The sequence below is a fragment of the Heterodontus francisci genome, unplaced genomic scaffold, assembly GCF_036365525.1.
Source record: "Heterodontus francisci isolate sHetFra1 unplaced genomic scaffold, sHetFra1.hap1 HAP1_SCAFFOLD_75, whole genome shotgun sequence".
In the NCBI taxonomy this organism is placed as follows: domain Eukaryota; kingdom Metazoa; phylum Chordata; class Chondrichthyes; order Heterodontiformes; family Heterodontidae; genus Heterodontus; species Heterodontus francisci.
Window position 1 is genome coordinate 6,498,116 of NW_027141820.1, and position 21,143 is coordinate 6,519,258.

The following is a 21,143-nucleotide window of genomic DNA, read 5'->3' on the forward strand; positions in this document are numbered from 1 at the left end:
TGTGCTGAGTGAGCACAGGTAGATCCCAGCCTGCATCCCCAGCCTGTGCTGAGTGAGCACAGGAAGATCCCAGCCTCCATCCCCAGCCTGCGATGAGTGAGCTCAGGAAGATCCCAGCCTCCATCCCCAGCCAGCGCTGAGTGAGCTCAGGAAGATCCCAGCCTCCATCCCCAGCCTGCGCTGAGTGAGCACAGGAAGATCCCGGCATCCATCCCCAGCCTGCGCTGAGTGAGCACAGGAAGATCCCAGCCTCCATCCCCAGCCTGTGCTGAGTGAGCACAGGAAGATCCCAGCATCCATCCCCAGCCTGTGCTGAGTGAGCACAGGAAGATCCCAGCCTCCATTCCCAGCCTGTGATGAGTGAGGTCAGGAAGATCCCAGCCTCCATCCCCAGCCTGTGCTGAGTGAGCACAGGAAGATCCCAGCCTCCATCCCCAACCTGTGCTGAGTGAGCACAGGAGGATCCCAGCCTCCATCCCCAGCCTGTGCTGAGTGAGCACAGGATGATCCCAGGCTCCATCCCCTGCCAGTGCTGAGTGAGCACAGGAAGATCCCAGCCTCCATCCCCAGCCTGTGCTGAGTGAGCACAGGAAGATCCCAGCCTCCATCCCCAGCCTGTGCTGAGTGAGCACAGGAAGATCCCAGCCTCCATCCCCAGCCTGTGCTGAGTGAGCACAGGAAGATCCCAGCCTCCATCCCCAGCCTGTGCTGAGTGAGCACAGGAAGATCCCAGCCTCCATCCCCAGCCTGTGCTGAGTGAGCACAGGAAGATCCCAGCCTCCATCCCCAGCAGGTGCTGAGTGAGCAGAGGAAGATCACAGCCTCCATCCCCAGCCTGTACTGAGTGAGCACAGGAAGATCCCAGCCTCCATCCCTAGCCTGTGCTGAGTGAGCACAGGACGATCCCAGCCTCCATCCCCAGCCTGTGCTGAGTGAGCACAGGAAGATCCCAGCCTCCATCCCCAGCCTGTGCTGAGTGAGCACAGGAAGATCCCAGCCTCCATCCCCAGCCTGTGCTGAGTGGGCACAGGAAGGTCCCAGCCTCCGTCCCCAGCCTGCGCTGAGTGAGCACAGGAAGATCCCAGCCTCCGTCCCCAGCCTGCGCTGAGTGAGCACAGGAAGATCCCAGCCTCCATCCCCAGCCTGCGCTGAGTGAGCACAGGAAGATCCCAGCCTCCGTCCCCAGCCTGCGCTGAGTGAGCACAGGAAGATCCCAGCCTCCGTCCACAGCCTGCGCTGAGTGAGCACAGGAAGATCCCAGCCTCCATCCCCAGCCTGCGCTGAGCGAGCACAGGAAGATCCCAGCCTCCATCCCCAGCCTGTGCTGAGTGAGCACAGGAAGATCCCAGCCTCCATCCCCAGCCTGTGCTGAGTGAGCACAGGAAGATCCCAGCCTCGATCCCCAGCCTGTGCTGAGTGAGCACAGGAAGATCCCAGCCTCCGTCCCCAGCCTGTGCTGAGTGAGCACAGGAAGATCCCAGCCTCCGTCCCCAGCCTGTGCTGTGTGAGCACAGGACGATCCCAGCCTCCATCCCCAGCCTGCGCTGAGTGAGCACAGGAAGATCCCATCCTCCGTCCCCAGCCTGCGCTGAGTGAGCACAGGAAGATCCCAGCCTCCGTCCCCAGCCTGCGCTGAGTGAGCACAGGAAGATCCCCGCCTCCATCCCCAGCCTGTGCTGAGTGAGCACAGGAAGATCCCAGCCTCCATCCCCAGCCTGTGCTGAGTGAGCACAGGAAGATCCCAGCCTCCATCCCCAGCCTGTGCTGAGTTAGCACAGGAAGATCCCAGCCTCCATCCCCAGCCTGTGCTGAGTGAGCACAGGAAGATCAAAGCCTCCATCCCCAGCCTGTGCTGAGTGAGCACAGGGAGATCCCAGCCTCCATCCCCAGCCTGTGCTGTGTGAGCACAGGAAGATCCCAGCCTCCATCCCCAGCCTGTGCTGAGTGAGCACAGGAAGATCCCAGCCTCCATCCCCAGCCTGCGCTGAGTGAGCTCAGGAAGATCCCAGCCTCCATCCCCAGCCTGCGCTGAGTGAGCTCAGGAAGATCCCAGCCTCCATCCCCAGCCTGCGCTGACTGAGCACAGGAAGATCCCAGCATCCATCCCCAGCATGCGCTGAGTGAGCACAGGAAGATCCCAGCCTCCATCCCCAGCCTGTGCTGTGTGAGCACAGGAAGATCCCAGCCTCCATCCCCAGCCTGTGCTGAGTGAGCACAGGAAGATCCCAGCCTCCATCCCCAACCTGTGCTGAGTGAGCACAGGAAGATCCCATGCTCCATCCCCAGCCTGTGCTGAGTGAGCACAGGAAGATCCCAGCCTCCATCCCCTGCCAGTGCTGAGTGAGCACAGGAAGATCCCAGCCTCCATCCCCAGCCTGTGCTGAGTGAGCACAGGAAGATCCCAGCCTCCATCCCCAGCCTGTGCTGAGTGAGCACAGGAAGATCCCAGCCTCCATCCCCAGCCTGTGCTGAGTGAGCACAGGAAGATCCCAGCCTCCATCCACAGCCTGTGCTGAGTGAGCACAGGACGATCCCAGCCTCCAGCCCCAGCAGGTGCTGAGTGAGCACAGGAAGATGCCAGCCTCCATCCCCAGCCTGTGCTGAGTGAGCACAGGAAGATCCCAGCCTCCAGCCCCAGCAGGTGCTGAGTGAGCACAGGAAGATCCCAGCCTCCATCCCCAGCCTGTGCTGAGTGAGCACAGGAAGATCCCAGCCTCCATCCCCAGCCTGTGCTGTGTAAGCACAGGACGATCCCAGCCTCCATCCCCAGCCTGTGCTGAGTGAGCACAGGAAGATCCCAGCCTCCATCCCCAGCCTGTGCTGAGTGAGCACAGGAAGATCCCAGCCTCCATCCCCAGCCTGTGCTGAGTGAGCACAGGAAGATCCCAGCCTCCATCCCCAGCCTGTGCTGAGTGAGCACAGGAAGATCCCAGCCTCCATCCCCAGCCAGTGCTGAGTGAGCACAGGACGATCCCAGCCTCCATCCCCAGCCTGTGCTGAGTGAGCACAGGAAGATCCCAGCCTCCATCCCCAGCCTGTGCTGAGTGAGCACAGGAAGATCCCAGCCTCCATCCCCAGCCTGTGCTGAGTGAGCGCAGGAAGATCCCAGCCTCCATCCCCAGCCTGTGCTGTGTGAGCACAGGACGATCCCAGCCTCCGTCCCCAGCCTGCGCTGAGTGAGCACAGGAAGATCCCAGCCTCCGTCCCCAGCATGCGCTCAGTGAGCACAGGAAGATCCCGGCCTCCGTCCCCAGCCTGCGCTGAGTGAGCACAGGAAGATCCCAGCCTCCATCCCCAGCCTGTGCTGAGTGAGCACAGGAAGATCCCAGCCTCCATCCCCAGCCTGTGCTGAGTGAGCACAGGAAGATCCCAGCCTCCATCCCCAGCCTGTGCTGAGTGAGCACAGGAAGATCCCAGCCTCCATCCCCAGCCTGTGCTGAGTGAGCACAGGAAGATCCCAGCCTCCATCCCCAGCCAGTGCTGAGTGAGCACAGGAAGATCCCAGCCTCCATCCCCAGCCTGTGCTGAGTGAGCACAGGAAGATCCCAGCCTCCATCCCCAGCCTGTGCTGTGTGAGCACAGGACGATCCCAGCCTCCGTCCCCAGCTGCGCTGAGTGAGCACAGGAAGATCCCAGCCTCCGTCCCCAGCAAGCGCTCAGTGAGCACAGGAAGATCCCAGCCTCCGTCCCCAGCCTGCGCTGAGTGAGCACAGGAAGATCCCAGCCTCCATCCCCAGCCTGTGTTGAGTGAGCACAGGAAGATCCCAGCCTCCATCCCCAGCCTGTGCTGAGTGAGCACAGGAAGATCCCAGCCTCCATCCCCAGCCTGTGCTGAGTGAGCACATGAAGATCCCAGCCTCCATCCCCAGCCTGTGCTGAGTGAGCACAGGAAGATCCCAGCCTCCATCCCCAGCCAGTGCTGAGTGAGCACAGGAAGATCCCAGCCTCCATCCCCAGCCTGTGCTGAGTGAGCACAGGAAGATCCCAGCCTCCATCCCCAGCCTGTGCTGAGTGAGCACAGGAAGATCCCAGCCTCCATCCCCAGCCTGTGCTGAGTGAGCACAGGAAGATCCCAGCCTCCGTCCCCAGCCTGTGCTGAGTGAGCACAGGAAGATCCCAGCCTCCGTCCCCAGCCTGTGCTGTGTGAGCACAGGACGATCCCAGCCTCCGTCCCCAGCCTGCGCTGAGTGAGCACAGGAAGATCCCAGCCTCCGTCCCCAGCCTGCGCTGAGTGACCACAGGAAGATCCCAGCCTCCGTCCCCAGCCTGCGCTGAGTGAACACAGGAAGATCCCAGCCTCCATCCCCAGCCTGTGCTGAGTGAGCACAGGAAGATCCCAGCCTCCATCCCCAGCCTGTGCTGAGTGAGCACAGGAAGATCCCAGCCTCCGTCCCCAGCCTGCGCTGAGTGAGCACAGGAAAATCCCAGCCTCCATTCCCAGCCTGTGCTGAGTGAGCACAGGAAGATCCCAGCCTCCATCCCCAGCCTGTGCTGAGTGGGCACAGGAAGGTCCCAGCCTCCGTCCCCAGCCTGCGCTGAGTGAGCACAGGAAGATCCCAGCCTCCGTCCCCAGCCTGCGCTGAGTGAGCACAGGAAGATCCCAGCCTCCATCCCCAGACTGCGCTGAGTGAGCACAGGAAGATCCCAGCCTCCGTCCCCAGCCTGCGCTGTGTGAGCACAGGAAGATCCCTGCCTCCGTCCACAGCCTGCGCTGAGTGAGCACAGGAAGATCCCAGCCTCCATCCCCAGCCTGCGCTGAGCGAGCACAGGAAGATCCCAGCCTCCATCCCCAGCCTGCGCTGAGCGAGCACAGGAAGATCCCAGCCTCCATCCCCAGCCTGTGCTGAGTGAGCACAGGAAGATCCCAGCCTCCAACCCCAGCCTGTGCTGAGTGAGCACAGGATGATCACAGCCTCCGTCCCCAGCCTGTGCTGAGTGAGCACAGGAAGATCCCAGCCTCCGTCCCCAGCCTGTGCTGAGTGAGCACAGGAAGATCCCAGCCTCCGTCCCCAGCCTGTGCTGTGTGAGCACAGGACGATCCCAGCCTCCGTCCCCAGCCTGCGCTGAGTGAGCACAGGAAGATCCCAGCCTCCGTCCCCAGCCTGCGCTGAGTGAGCACAGGAAGATCCCAGCCTCCATCCCCAGCCTGTGCTGTGTGAGCACAGGAAGATCCCAGCCTCCATCCCCAGCCTGTGCTGAGTGAGCACAGGAAGATCCCAGCCTCCATCCCCAACCTGTGCTGAGTGAGCACAGAAAGATCCCAGCCTCCATCCCCAGCCTGTGCTGAGTGAGCACAGGAAGATCCCAGCCTCCATCCCCTGCCAGTGCTGAGTGAGCACAGGAAGATCCCAGCCTCCATCCCCAGCCTGTGCTGAGTGAGCACAGGAAGATCCCAGCCTCCATCCCCAGCCTGTGCTGAGTGAGCACAGGAAGATCCCAGCCTCCATCCCCAGCATGTGCTGAGTGAGCACAGGAAGATCCCAGCCTCCATCCCCAGCATGTGCTGAGTGAGCACAGGAAGATCCCAGCCTCCATCCCCAGCCTGTGCTGAGTGAGCACAGGAAGATCCCAGCCTCCAGCCCCAGCAGGTGCTGAGTGAGCACAGGAAGATCCCAGCCTCCATCCCCAGCCTGTGCTGAGTGAGCACAGGAAGATACCAGCCTCCATCCCCAGCCTGTGCTGAGTGAGCACAGGACGATCCCAGCCTCCATCCCCAGCCTGTGCTGAGTGAGCACAGGAAGATCCCAGCCTCCATCCCCAGCCTGTGCTGAGTGAGCACAGGAAGATCCCAGCCTCCATCCCCAGCCTGTGCTGAGTGGGCACAGGAAGATCCCAGCCTCCATCCCCAGCCTGTGCTGAGCGAGCACAGGAAGATCCCAGCCTCCATCCCCAGCCTGTGCTGAGCGAGCACAGGAAGATCCCAGCCTCCATCCCCAAACTGTGCTGAGCGGGCACAGGAATATCCCAGCCTCCATCCCCAGCCTGTGCTGAGCGAGCACAGAAAGATCCCAGCCTCCATCCCCAGCCTGTGCTGAGCGAGCACAGGAAGATCCCAGCCTCCATCCCCAGCCTGTGCTGTGTGAGCACAGGAAGATCCCAGCCTCCATCCCAGCCTGTGCTGAGTGAGCACAGGAAGATCCCAGCCTCCATCCCAGCCTGTGCTGAGTGGGCACAGGAAGATCCCAGCCTCCATCCCCAGCCTGTGCTGTGTAAGCACAGGACGATCCCAGCCTCCATCCCCAGCCTGTGCTGAGTGAGCACAGGAAGATCAAAGCCTCCATCCCCAGCCTGTGCTGAGTGAGCACAGGAAGATCCCAGCCTCCATCCCCAGCCTGTGCTGAGTGAGCACAGGAAGATCCCAGCCTCCATCCCCAGCCTGTGCTGAGTGAGCACAGGAAGATCCCAGCCTCCATCCCCAGCCTGTGCTGAGTGAGCACAGGAAGATCCCAGCCTCCATCCCCAGCCAGTGCTGAGTGAGCACAGGAAGATCCCAGCCTCCATCCCCAGCCTGTGCTGAGTGAGCGCAGGAAGATCCCAGCCTCCATCCCCAGCCTGTGCTGTGTGAGCACAGGACGATCCCAGCCTCCGTCCCCAGCCTGCGCTGAGTGAGCACAGGAAGATCCCAGCCTCCGTCCCCAGCATGCGCTCAGTGAGCACAGGAAGATCCCGGCCTCCGTCCCCAGCCTGCGCTGAGTGAGCACAGGAAGATCCCAGCCTCCATCCCCAGCCTGTGCTGAGTGAGCACAGGAAGATCCCAGCCTCCATCCCCAGCCTGTGCTGAGTGAGCACAGGAAGATCCCAGCCTCCATCCCTAGCCTGTGCTGAGTGAGCACAGGAAGATCCCAGCCTCCATCCCCAGCCTGTGCTGAGTGAGCACAGGAAGATCCCAGCCTCCATCCCCAGCCAGTGCTGAGTGAGCACAGGAAGATCCCAGCCTCCATCCCCAGCCTGTGCTGAGTGAGCACAGGAAGATCCCAGCCTCCATCCCCAGCCTGTGCTGTGTGAGCACAGGACGATCCCAGCCTCCGTCCCCAGCTGCGCTGAGTGAGCACAGGAAGATCCCAGCCTCCGTCCCCAGCCTGCGCTCACTGAGCACAGGAAGATCCCAGCCTCCGTCCCCAGCCTGCGCTGAGTGAGCACAGGAAGATCCCAGCCTCCATCCCCAGCCTGTGCTGAGTGAGCACAGGAAGATCCCAGCCTCCATCCCCAGCCTGTGCTGAGTGAGCACAGGAAGATCCCAGCCTCCATCCCCAGCCTGTGCTGAGTGAGCACAGGAAGATCCCAGCCTCCATCCGCAGCCTGTGCTGAGTGAGCACAGGAAGATCCCAGCCTCCATCCCCAGCCAGTGCTGAGTGAGCGCAGGAAGATCCCAGCCTCCATCCCCAGCCTGTGCTGAGTGAGCACAGGAAGATCCCAGCCTCCATCCCCAGCCTGTGCTGAGTGAGCACAGGAAGACCCCATCCTCCATCCCCAGCCTGTGCTGAGTGAGCACAGGAAGATCCCAGCCTCCGTCCCCAGCCTGTGCTGAGTGAGCACAGGAAGATCCCAGCCTCCGTCCCCAGCCTGTGCTGTGTGAGCACAGGACGATCCCAGCCTCGATCCCCAGCCTGCGCTGAGTGAGCACAGGAAGATCCCAGCCTCCGTCCCCAGCCTGCGCTGAGTGACCACAGGAAGATCCCAGCCTCCGTCCCCAGCCTGCGCTGAGTGAGCACAGGAAGATCCCAGCCTCCATCCCCAGCCTGTGCTGAGTGAGCACAGGAAGATCCCAGCCTCCATCCCCAGCCTGTGCTGAGTGAGCACAGGAAGATCCCAGCCTCCGTCCCCAGCCTGCGCTGAGTGAGCACAGGAAGATCCCAGCCTCCATTCCCAGCCTGTGCTGAGTGAGCACAGGAAGATCCCAGCCTCCATCCCCAGCCTGTGCTGAGTGAGCACAGGAAGATCCCAGCCTCCATCCCCAGCCTGTGCTGAGTGAGCACAGGAAGATCCCAGCCTCCATCCCCAGCCTGTGCTGAGTGAGCACAGGAAGATCCCAGCCTCCATCCCCAGCCTGTGCTGAGTGAGCACAGGGAGACCCCAGCCTCCATCCCCAGCCTGTGCTGAGTGAGCACAGGAAGATCCCAGCCTCCATCCCCAGCCTGTGCTGAGTGAGCACAGGAAGATCCCAGCCTCCATCCCCAGCCTGTGCTGAGTGAGCACAGGTAGATCCCAGCCTCCATCCCCAGCCTGTGCTGAGTGAGCACAGGAAGATCCCAGCCTCCATCCCCAGCCTGCGCTGAGTGAGCTCAGGAAGATCCCAGCCTCCATCCCCAGCCTGCGCTGTGTGAGCTCAGGAAGATCCCAGCCTCCATCCCCGGCCTGTGCTGAGTGAGCACAGGAAGATCCCAGCATCCATCCACAGCCTGTGCTGAGTGAGCACAGGAAGATCCCAGCCTCCATCCCCAGCCTGTGCTGAGTAAGCACAGGAAGATCCCAGCCTCCATCCCCAGCCTGTGCTGAGTGAGCACAGGAAGATCCCAGCCTCCAACCCCAAACTGTGCTGAGTGAGCACAGGAAGATCCCAGCCTCCATCCCCAGCCTGTGCTGAGTGAGCACAGGATGATCCCAGGCTCCATCCCCTGCCAGTGCTGAGTGAGCACAGGATGATCCCAGCCTCCATCCCCAGCCTGTGCTGAGTGAGCACAGGAAGATCCCAGCCTCCATCCCCAGCCTGTGCTGAGTGAGCACAGGAAGATACCAGCCTCCATCCCCAGCCTGTGCTGAGTGAGCACAGGAAGATCCCAGCCTCCATCCCCAGCCTGTGCTGAGTGAGCACAGGAAGATCCCAGCCTCCATCCCCAGCCTGTGCTGAATGAGCACAGGAACATCCCAGCCTCCATCCCCAGCAGGTGCTGAGTGAGCAGAGGAAGATCCCAGCCTCCATCCCCAGCCTGTGCTGAGTGAGCACAGGAAGATCCCAGCCTCCATCCCCAGCCTGTGCTGAGTGAGCACAGGAAGATCCCTGCCTCCATCCCCAGCCTGTGCTGAGTGGGCACAGGAAGATCCCAGCCTCCGTCCCCAGCCTGCGCTGAGTGAGCACAGGAAGATCCCAGCCTCCGTCCCCAGCCTGCGCTGAGTGAGCACAGGAAGATCCCAGCCTCCATCCCCAGCCTGCGCTGAGTGAGCACAGGAAGATCCCGGCATCCATCCCCAGCCTGCGCTGAGTGAGCACAGGAAGATCCCAGCCTCCATCCCCAGCCTGTGCTGAGTGAGCACAGGAAGATCCCAGCATCCATCCCCAGCCTGTGCTGAGTGAGCACAGGAAGATCCCAGCCTCCATCCCCAGCCTGTGCTGAGTAAGCACAGGAAGATCCCAGCCTCCATCCCCAGCCTGTGCTGAGTGAGCACAGGAAGATCCCAGCCTCCAACCCCAACCTGTGCTGAGTGAGCACAGGAAGATCCCAGCCTCCATCCCCAGCCTGTGCTGAGTGAGCACAGGATGATCCCAGGCTCCATCCCCTGCCAGTGCTGAGTGAGCACAGGAAGATCCCAGCCTCCATCCCCAGCCTGTGCTGAGTGAGCACAGGAAGATCCCAGCCTCCATCCCCAGCCTGTGCTGAGTGAGCACAGGAAGATCCCAGCCTCCATCCCCAGCCTGTGCTGAGTGAGCACAGGAACATCCCAGCCTCCATCCCCAGCAGGTGCTGAGTGAGCAGAGGAAGATCCCAGCCTCCATCCCCAGCCTGTGCTGAGTGAGCACAGGAAGATCCCAGCCTCCATCCCCAGCCTGCGCTGAGTGAGCACAGGAAGATCCCAGCCTCCGTCCCCAGCCTGCACTGAGTGAGCACAGGAAGATCCCAGCCTCCGTCCACAGCCTGCGCTGAGTGAGCACAGGAAGATCCCAGCCTCCATCCCCAGCCTGCGCTGAGCGAGCACAGGAAGATCCCAGCCTCCATCCCCAGCCTGTGCTGAGTGAGCACAGGAAGATCCCAGCCTCCATCCCCAGCCTGTGCTGAGTGAGCACAGGAAGATCCCAGCCTCCATCCCCAGCCTGTGCTGAGTGAGCACAGGAAGATCCCAGCCTCCATCCCCAGCCTGTGCTGAGTGGGCACAGGAAGATCCCAGCCTCCGTCCCCAGCCTGCGCTGAGTGAGCACAGGAAGATCCCAGCCTCCGTCCCCAGCCTGCGCTGAGTGAGCACAGGAAGATCCCAGCCTCCATCCCCAGCCTGCGCTGAGTGAGCACAGGAAGATCCCAGCCTCCGTCCCCAGCCTGCACTGAGTGAGCACAGGAAGATCCCAGCCTCCGTCCACAGCCTGCGCTGAGTGAGCACAGGAAGATCCCAGCCTCCATCCCCAGCCTGCGCTGAGCGAGCACAGGAAGATCCCAGCCTCCATCCCCAGCCTGTGCTGAGTGAGCACAGGAAGATCCCAGCCTCCATCCCCAGCCTGTGCTGAGTGAGCACAGGACGATCCCAGCCTCCATCCCCAGCCTGTGCTGAGTGAGCACAGGAAGATCCGAGCCTCCATCCCCAGCCTGTGCTGAGTGAGCACAGGAAGATCCCAGCCTCCATCCCCAGCCTGTGCTGAGTGGGCACAGGAAGATCCCAGCCTCCGTCCCCAGCCTGCGCTGAGTGAGCACAGGAATATCCCAGCCTCCGTCCCCAGCCTGCGCTGAGTGAGCACAGGAAGATCCCAGCCTCCATCCCCAGCCTGCGCTGAGTGAGCACAGGAAGATCCCAGCCTCCGTCCCCAGCCTGCACTGAGTGAGCACAGGAAGATCCCAGCCTCCGTCCACAGCCTGCGCTGAGTGAGCACAGGAAGATCCCAGCCTCCATCACCAGCCTGCGCTGAGCGAGCACAGGAAGATCCCAGCCTCCATCCCCAGCCTGTTCTGAGTGAGCACAGGAAGATCCCAGCCTCCATCCCCAGCCTGTGCTGAGTGAGCACAGGAAGATCCCAGCCTCCATCCCCAGCCTGTGCTGAGTGAGCACAGGAAGATCCCAGCCTCCGTCCCCAGCCTGTGCTGAATGAGCACAGGAAGATCCCAGCCTCCGTCCCCAGCCTGTGCTGTGTGAGCACAGGACGATCCCAGCCTCCATCCCCAGCCTGCGCTGAGTGAGCACAGGAAGATCCCAGCCTCCGTCCCCAGCCTGCGCTGAGTGAGCACAGGAAGATCCCAGCCTCCGACCCCAGCCTGCGCTGAGTGAGCACAGGAAGATCCCAGCCTCCATCCCCAGCCTGTGCTGAGTGAGCACAGGAAGCTCCCAGCCTCCATCCCCAGCCTGTGCTGAGTGAGCACAGGAAGATCCCAGCCTCCATCCCCAGCCTGTGCTGAGTGAGCACAGGAAGATCCCAGCCACCATCCCCAGCCTGTGCTGAGTGAGCACAGGAAGATCCCAGCCTCCATCCCCAGCCTGTGCTGAGTGAGCACAGGGAGATCCCAGCCTCCATCCCCAGCCTGTGCTGAGTGAGCACAGGAAGATCCCAGCCTCCATCCCCAGCCTGTGCTGAGTGAGCACAGGAAGATCCCAGCCTCCATCCCCAGCCTGTGCTGAGTGAGCACAGGTAGATCCCAGCCTCCATCCCCAGCCTGTGCTGAGTGAGCACAGGAAGATCCCAGCCTCCATCCCCAGCCTGCGCTGAGTGAGCTCAGGAAGATCCCAGCCTCCATCCCCAGCCTGCGCTGAGTGAGCTCAGGAAGATCCCAGCCTCCATCCCCAGCCTGCGCTGAGTGAGCACAGGAAGATCCCGGCATCCATCCCCAGCCTGCGCTGAGTGAGCACAGGAAGATCCCAGCCTCCATCCCCAGCCTGTGCTGTGTGAGCACAGGAAGATCCCAGCCTCCATCCCCAGCCTGTGCTGAGTGAGCACAGGAAGATCCCAGCCTCCATCCCCAACCTGTGCTGAGTGAGCACAGGAAGATCCCAGCCACCATCCCCAGCCTGTGCTGAGTGAGCACAGGAAGATCCCAGCCTCCATCCCCTGCCAGTGCTGATTGAGCACAGGAAGATCCCAGCCTCCATCCCCAGCCTGTGCTGAGTGAGCACAGGAAGATCCCAGCCTCCATCCCCAGCCTGTGCTGAGTGAGCTCAGGAAGATCCCAGCCTCCATCCCCAGCCTGTGCTGAGTGAGCACAGGACGATCCCAGCCTCCATCCCCAGCCTGTGCTGAGTGAGCACAGGAAGATCCCAGCCTCCATCCCCAGCCTGTGCTGAGTGAGCACAGGAAGATCCCAGCCTCCATCCCCAGCCTGTGCTGAGTGGGCACAGGAAGATCCCAGCCTCCATCCCCAGCCTGTGCTGAGCGAGCACAGGAAGATCCCAGCCTCCATCCCCAGCCTGTGCTGAGCGAGCACAGGATGATCCCAGCCTCCATCCCCAGCCTGTGCTGAGCGAGCACAGAAAGATCCCAGCCTCCATCCCCAGCATGTGCTGAGCGAGCCCAGGAAGTTCCCAGCCTCCATCCCTAGCCTGTGCTGAGTGAGCACAGGAAGATCCCAGCCTCCATCCCAGCCTGTGCTGAGTGAGCACAGGAAGATCCCAGCCTCCATCCCAGCCTGTGCTGAGTGAGCACAGGACGATCCCAGCCTCCATCCCCAGCCTGTGCTGAGTGAGCACAGGAAGATCCCAGCCTCCATCCCCAGCCTGTGCTGAGTGAGCACAGGAAGATCCCAGCCTCCATCCCCAGCCTGTGCTGAGTGGGCACAGGAAGATCCCAGCCTCCATCCCCAGCCTGTGCTGAGTGGGCACAGGAAGATCCCAGCCTCCATCCCCAGCCTGTGCTGAGCGAGCACAGGAAGATCCCAGCCTCCATCCCCAGCCTGTGCTGAGTGAGCACAGGATGATCCCAGCCTCCATCCCCAGCCTGTGCTGAGTGGGCACAGGAAGATCCCAGCCTCCATCCCCAGCATGTGCTGAGCGAGCCCAGGAAGATCCCAGCCTCCATCCCTAGCATGTGCTGAGTGAGCACAGGAAGATCCCAGCCTCCATCCCAGCCTGTGCTGAGTGAGCACAGGAAGATCCCAGCCTCCATCCCAGCCTGTGCTGAGTGAGCACAGGAAGATCCCAGCCTCCATCCCCAGCCTGTGCTGTGTAAGCACAGGACGATCCCAGCCTCCATCCCCAGCCTGTGCTGAGTGAGCACAGGAAGATCCCAGCCTCCATCCCCAGCCTGTGCTGAGTGAGCACAGGAAGATCCCAGCCTCCATCCCCAGCCTGTGCTGAGTGAGCACAGGAAGATCCCAGCCTCCATCCCCAGCCTGTGCTGAGTGAGCACAGGAAGATCCCAGCCTCCATCCCCAGCCAGTGCTGAGTGAGCACAGGAAGATCCCAGCCTCCATCCCCAGCCTGTGCTGAGTGAGCGCAGGTAGATCCCAGCCTCCATCCCCAGCCTGTGCTGTGTGAGCACAGGACGATCCCAGCCTCCGTCCCCAGCCTGCGCTGAGTGAGCACAGGAAGATCCCAGCCTCCGTCCCCAGCCTGCGCTCAGTGAGCACAGGAAGATCCCAGCCTCCGTCCCCAGCCTGCGCTGAGTGAGCACAGGAAGATCCCAGCCTCCATCCCCAGCCTGTGCTGAGTGAGCACAGGAAGATCCCAGCCTCCATCCCCAGCCTGTGCTGAGTGAGCACAGGAAGATCCCAGCCTCCATCCCCAGCCTGTGCTGAGTGAGCACAGGAAGATCCCAGCCTCCATCCCCAGCCTGTGCTGAGTGAGCACAGGAAGATCCCATCCTCCATCCCCAGCCTGTGCTGAGTGAGCACAGGAAGATCCCAGCCTCCATCCCCAGCCTGCGCTGAGTGAGCTCAGGAAGATCCCAGCCTCCATCCCCAGCCTGCGCTGAGTGAGCTCAGGAAGATCCCAGCCTCCATCCCCAACCTGTGCTGAGCGAGCACAGGAAGATCCCAGCCTCCATTCCCAGCCTGTGCTGTGTGAGCACAGGAAGATCCCAGCCTCCATCCCCAGCCTGTGCTGAGTGAGCACAGGAAGATCCCAGCCTCCATCCCCAACCTGTGCTGAGTGAGCACAGGAAGATCCCAGCCTCCATCCCCAGCCTGTGCTGAGTGAGCACAGGAAGATCCCAGCCTCCATCCCCTGCCAGTGCTGAGTGAGCACAGGAAGATCCCAGCCTCCATCCCCAGCCTGTGCTGAGTGAGCACAGGAAGATCCCAGCCTCCATCCCCAGCCTGTGCTGAGCGAGCACAGGAAGATCCCAGCCTCCATCCCCAGCCTGTGCTGAGTGAGCACAGGAAGATCCCAGCCTCCATCCCCAGCCTGTGCTGAGTGAGCACAGGAAGATCCCAGCCTCCATCCCCAGCCTGTGCTGAGTGAGCACAGGAAGATCCCAGCCTCCAGCCCCAGCAGGTGCTGAGTGAGCACAGGAAGATCCCAGCCTCCATCCCCAGCCTGTGCTGAGTGAGCACAGGAAGATACCAGCCTCCATCCCCAGCCTGTGCTGAGTGAGCACAGGACGATCCCAGCCTCCATCCCCAGCCTGTGCTGAGTGAGCACAGGAAGATCCCAGCCTCCATCCCCAGCCTGTGCTGAGTGAGCACAGGAAGATCCCAGCCTCCAACCCCAGCCTGTGCTGAGTGGGCACAGGAAGATCCCAGCCTCCATCCCCAGCCTGTGCTGAGCGAGCACAGGAAGATCCCAGCATCCATCCCCAGCCTGTGCTGAGCGAGCACAGGAAGATCCCAGCCTCCATCCCCAAACTGTGCTGAGCGGGCACAGGAATATCCCAGCCTCCATCCCCAGCCTGTGCTGAGCGAGCACAGAAAGATCCCAGCCTCCATCCCCAGCCTGTGCTGAGCGAGCACAGGAAGATCCCAGCCTCCATCCCCAGCCTGTGCTGAGTGAGCACAGGAAGATCCCAGCCTCCATCCCAGCCTGTGCTGAGTGAGCACAGGAAGATCCCAGCCTCCATCCCAGCCTGTGCTGAGTGAGCACAGGAAGATCCCAGCCTCCATCCCCAGCCTGTGCTGAGTGAGCACAGGAAGATCCCAGCCTCCATCCCCAGCCAGTGCTGAGTGAGCACAGGAAGATCCCAGCCTCCATCCCCAGCCTGTGCTGAGTGAGCGCAGGAAGATCCCAGCCTCCATCCCCAGCCTGTGCTGTGTGAGCACAGGACGATCCCAGCCTCCGTCCCCAGCCTGCGCTGAGTGAGCACAGGAAGATCCCAGCCTCCGTCCCCAGCCTGCGCTCAGTGAGCACAGGAAGATCCCAGCCTCCGTCCACAGACTGCGCTGAGTGAGCACAGGAAGATCCCAGCCTCCATCCCCAGCCTGTGCTGAGTGAGCACAGGAAGATCCCAGCCTCCATCCCCAGCCTGTGCTGAGTGGGCACAGGAAGATCCCAGCCTCCATCCCCAGCCTGTGCTGAGTGAGCACAGGAAGATCCCAGCCTCCATCCCCAGCCTGTGCTGAGTGAGCACAGGAAGATCCCAGCCTCCATCCCCAGCCTGTGCTGAGTGAGCACAGGAAGATCCCAGCCTCCATTCCCAGCCTGTGCTGAGTGAGCACAGGAAGATCCCAGCCTCCATCCCCAGCCTGTGCTGAGTGAGCACAGGGAGATCCCAGCCTCCATCCCCAGCCTGTGCTGAGTGAGCACAGGAAGATCCCAGCCTCCATCCCCAGCCTGTGCTGTGTGAGCACAGGAAGATCCCAGCCTCCGTCCCCAGCCTGCGCTAAGTGAGCACAGGAAGATCCCAGCCTCCGTCCACAGCCTGCGCTGAGTGAGCACAGGAAGATCCCAGCCTCCATCCCCTGCCTGCGCTGTGCGAGCACAGGAAGATCCCAGCCTCCATCCCCAGCATGTGCTGAGGGAGCACAGGAAGATCCCAGCCTCCATCCCCAGCCTGTGCTGAGTGAGCACAGGAAGATCCCAGCCTCCATCCCCAGCCTGTGCTGAGTGAGCACAGGAAGATCCCAGCCTCCGTCCCCAGCCTGTGCTGAGTGAGCACAGGAAGATCCCAGCCTCCGTCCCCAGCCTGTGTGTGTGAGCACAGGCCGATCCCAGCCTCCATCCCCAGCCTGCGCTGAGTGAGCACAGGACGATCCCAGCCTCCTTCCCCAGCCTGCGCTGAGTGAGCACAGGAAGATCCCAGCCTCCGTCCCCAGCCTGCGCTGAGTGAGCACTGGAAGATCCCAGCCTCCGTCCCCAGCCTGCGCTGAGAGAGCACAGGAAGATCCCAGCCTCCATCCCCAGCCTGTGCTGAGTGAGCACAGGAAGATCCCAGCCTCCATCCCCAGCCTGTGCTGAGTGAGCACAGGAAGATCCCAGCCTCCGTCCACAGCCTGCGCTGAGTGAGCACAGGAAGATCCCAGCCTCCATTCCCAGCCTGTGCTGAGTGAGCACAGGAAGATCCCAGCCTCCATCCCCAGCCTGTGCTGAGTGAGCACAGGAAGATCCCAGCCTCCATCCCCAGCCTGTGCTGAGTGAGCACAGGAAGATCCCAGCCTCCATCCCCAACCTGTGCTGAGTGAGCACAGGAAGATCCCAGCCTCCATCCCCAGCCTGTGCTGAGTGAGCACAGGGAGATCCCAGCCTCCATCCCCAGCCTGTGCTGAGTGAGCACAGGAAGATCCCAGCCTCCATCCCCAGCCTGTGCTGTGTGAGCACAGGAAGATCCCAGCCTCCGTCCCCAGCCTGCGCTGAGTGAGCACAGGAAGATCCTAGCCTCCGTCCACAGCCTGCGCTGAGTGAGCACAGGAAGATCCCAGCCTCCATCCCCTGCCTGCGCTGAGCGAGCACAGGAAGATCCCAGCCTCCATCCCCAGCATGTGCTGCGTGAGCACAGGAAGATCCCAGCCTCCATCCCCAGCCTGTGCTGAGTGAGCACAGGAAGATCCCAGCCTCCATCCCCAGCCTGTGCTGAGTGAGCACAGGAACATCCCAGCCTCCATCCCCAGCAGGTGCTGAGTGAGCAGAGGAAGATCCCAGCCTCCATCCCCAGCCTGTGCTGAGTGAGCACAGGAAGATCCCAGCCTCCATCCCCAGCCTGTGCTGAGTGAGCACAGGATGATCCCAGCCTCCATCCCAAGCCTGTGCTGAGTGAGCACAGGAAGATCCCAGCCTCCATCCCCAGCCTGTGCTGAGTGAGCACAGGAAGATCCCAGCCTCCATCCCCAGCCTGTGCTGAGTGGGCACAGGAAGGTCCCAGCCTCCGTCCCCAGCCTGCGCTGAGTGAGCACAGGAAGATCCCAGCCTCCGTCCCCAGCCTGCGCTGAGTGAGCACAGGAAGATCCCAGCCTCCATCCCCAGCCTGCGCTGAGTGAGCACAGGAAGATCCCAGCCTCCGTCCCCAGCCTGCGCTGAGTGAGCACAGGAAGATCCCAGCCTCCGTCCACAGCCTGCGCTGAGTGAGCACAGGAAGATCCCAGCCTCCATCCCCAGCCTGCGCTGAGCGAGCACAGGAAGATCCCAGCCTCCATCCCCAGCCTGTGCTGAGTGAGCACAGGAAGATCCCAGCCTCCATCCCCAGCCTGTGCTGAGCGAGCACAGGAAGATCCCAGCCTCCAACCCCAGCCTGTGCTGAGTGAGCACAGGAAGATCCCAGCCTCCGTCCACAGCCTGTGCTGAGTGAGCACAGGAAGATCCCAGCCTCCGTCCCCAGCCTGTGCTGTGTGAGCACAGGACGATCCCAGCCTCCGTCCCCAGCCTGCGCTGAGTGAGCACAGGAAGATCCCAGCCTCCGTCCCCAGCCTGAGCTGAGTGAGCACAGGAAGATCCCAGCCTCCGTCCCCAGCCTGCGCTGAGTGAGCACAGGAAGATCCCAGCCTCCTTCCCCAGCCTGTGCTGAGTGAGCACAGGAAGATCCCAGCCTCCATCCCCAGCCTGTGCTGAGTGAGCACAGGAAGATCCCAGCCTCCATCCCCAGCCTGTGCTGAGTGAGCACAGGAAGATCCCAGCCTCCGTCCCCAGCCTGTGCTGAGTGAGCACAGGAAGATCCCAGCCTCCGTCCCCAGCCTGTGCTGTGTGAGCACAGGACGATCCCAGCCTCCATCCCCAGCCTGCGCTGAGTGAGCACAGGAAGATCCCAGCCTCCGTCCCCAGCCTGCGCTGAGTGAGCACAGGAAGATCCCAGCCTCCGTCCCCAGCCTGCGCTGAGTGAGCACAGGAAGATCCCAGCCTCCATCCCCAGCCTGTGCTGAGTGAGCACAGGAAGATCCCAGCCTCCATCCCCAGCCTGTGCTGAGTGAGCACAGGAAGATCCCAGCCTCCGTCCCCAGCCTGCGCTGAGTGAGCACAGGAAGATCCCAGCCTCCATTCCCAGCCTGTGCTGAGTGAGCACAGGAAGATCCCAGCCTCCATCCCCAGCCTGTGCTGAGTGAGCACAGGAAGATCCCAGCCTCCATCCCCAGCCTGTGCTGAGTGAGCACAGGAAGATCCCAGCCTCCATCCCCAGCCTGTGCTGAGTGAGCACAGGAAGATCCCAGCCTCCATCCCCAGCCTGTGCTGAGTGAGCACAGGGAGATCCCAGCCTCCATCCCCAACCTGTGCTGAGTGAGCACAGGAAGATCCCAGTCTCCATCCCCAGCCTGTGCTGAGTGAGCACAGGAAGATCCCAGCCTCCATCCCCAGCCTGTGCTGAGTGAGCACAGGTAGATCCCAGCCTGCATCCCCAGCCTGTGCTGAGTGAGCACAGGAAGATCCCAGCCTCCATCCCCAGCCTGCGATGAGTGAACTCAGGAAGATCCCAGCCTCCATCCCCAGCCAGCGCTGAGTGAGCTCAGGAAGATCCCAGCCTCCATCCCCAGCCTGCGCTGAGTGAGCACAGGAAGATCCCGGCATCCATCCCCAGCCTGCGCTGAGTGAGCACAGGAAGATCCCAGCCTCCATCCCCAGCCTGTGCTGAGTGAGCACAGGAAGATCCCAGCATCCATCCCCAGCCTGTGCTGAGTGAGCACAGGAAGATCCCAGCCTCCATTCCCAGCCTGTGATGAGTGAGGTCAGGAAGATCCCAGCCTCCATCCCCAGCCTGTGCTGAGTGAGCACAGGAAGATCCCAGCCTCCATCCCCAACCTGTGCTGAGTGAGCACAGGAAGATCCCAGCCTCCATCCCCAGCCTGTGCTGAGTGAGCACAGGATGATCCCAGGCTCCATCCCCTGCCAGTGCTGAGTGAGCACAGGAAGATCCCAGCCTCCATCCCCAGCCTGTGCTGAGTGAGCACAGGAAGATCCCAGCCTCCATCCCCAGCCTGTGCTGAGTGAGCACAGGAAGATCCCAGCCTCCATCCCCAGCCTGTGCTGAGTGAGCACAGGAAGATCCCAGCCTCCATCCCCAGCCTGTGCTGAGTGAGCACAGGAAGATCCCAGCCTCCATCCCCAGCCTGTGCTGAGTGAGCACAGGAACATCCCAGCCTCCATCCCCAGCAGGTGCTGAGTGAGCAGAGGAAGATCCCAGCCTCCATCCCCAGCCTGTGCTGAGTGAGCACAGGAAGATCCCAGCCTCCATCCCCAGCCTGTGCTGAGTGAGCACAGGACGATCCCAGCCTCCATCCCCAGCCTGTGCTGAGTGAGCACAGGAAGATCCCAGCCTCCATCCCCAGCCTGTGCTGAGTGAGCACAGGAAGATCCCAGCCTCCATCCCCAGCCTGTGCTGAGTGGGCACAGGAAGGTCCCAGCCTCCGTCCCCAGCCTGCGCTGAGTGAGCACAGGAAGATCCCAGCCTCCGTCCCCAGCCTGCGCTGAGTGAGCACAGGAAGATCCCAGCCTCCATCCCCAGCCTGCGCTGAGTGAGCACAGGAAGATCCCAGCCTCCGTCCCCAGCCTGCGCTGAGTGAGCACAGGAAGATCCCAGCCTCCGTCCACAGCCTGCGCTGAGTGAGCACAGGAAGATCCCAGCCTCCATCCCCAGCCTGCGCTGAGCGAGCACAGGAAGATCCCAGCCTCCATCCCCAGCCTGTGCTGAGTGAGCACAGGAAGATCCCAGCCTCCATCCCCAGCCTGTGCTGAGTGAGCACAGGAAGATCCCAGCCTCGATCCCCAGCCTGTGCTGAGTGAGCACAGGAAGATCCCAGCCTCCGTCCCCAGCCTGTGCTGAGTGAGCACAGGAAGATCCCAGCCTCCGTCCCCAGCCTGTGCTGTGTGAGCACAGGACGATCCCAGCCTCCATCCCCAGCCTGCGCTGAGTGAGCACAGGAAGATCCCAGCCTCCGTCCCCAGCCTGCGCTGAGTGAGCACAGGAAGATCCCAGCCTCCGTCCCCAGCCTGCGCTGAGTGAGCACAGGAAGATCCCCGCCTCCATCCCCAGCCTGTGCTGAGTGAGCACAGGAAGATCCCAGCCTCCATCCCCAGCCTGTGCTGAGTGAGCACAGGAAGATCCCAGCCTCCATCCCCAGCCTGTGCTGAGTGAGCACAGGAAGATCCCAGCCTCCATCCCCAGCCTGTGCTGAGTGAGCACAGGAAGATCCCAGCCTCCATCCCCAGCCTGTGCTGAGTCAGCACAGGGAGATCCCAGCCTCCATCCCCAGCCTGTGCTGTGTGAGCACAGGAAGATCCCAGCCTCCATCCCCAGCCTGTGCTGAGTGAGCACAGGAAGATCCCAGCCTCCATCCCCAGCCTGCGCTGAGTGAGCTCAGGAAGATCCCAGCCTCCATCCCCAGCCTGCGCTGAGTGAGCTCAGGAAGATCCCAGCCTCCATCCCCAGCCTGCGCTGACTGAGCACAGGAAGATCCCAGCATCCATCCCCAGCATGCGCTGAGTGAGCACAGGAAGATCCCAGCCTCCATCCCCAGCCTGTGCTGTGTGAGCACAGGAAGATCCCAGCCTCCATCCCCAGCCTGTGCTGAGTGAGCACAGGAAGATCCCAGCCTCCATCCCCAACCTGTGCTGAGTGAGCACAGGAAGATCCCAGCCTCCATCCCCAGCCTGTGCTGAGTGAGCACAGGAAGATCCCAGCCTCCATCCCCTGCCAGTGCTGAGTGAGCACAGGAAGATCCCAGCCTCCATCCCCAGCCTGTGCTGAGTGAGCACAGGAAGATCCCAGCCTCCATCCCCAGCCTGTGCTGAGTGAGCACAGGAAGATCCCAGCCTTCATCCCCAGCCTGTGCTGAGTGAGCACAGGAAGATCCCAGCCTCCATCCCCAGCCTGTGCTGAGTGAGCACAGGAAGATGCCAGCCTCCATCCCCAGCCTGTGCTGAGTGAGCACAGGAAGATCCCAGCCTCC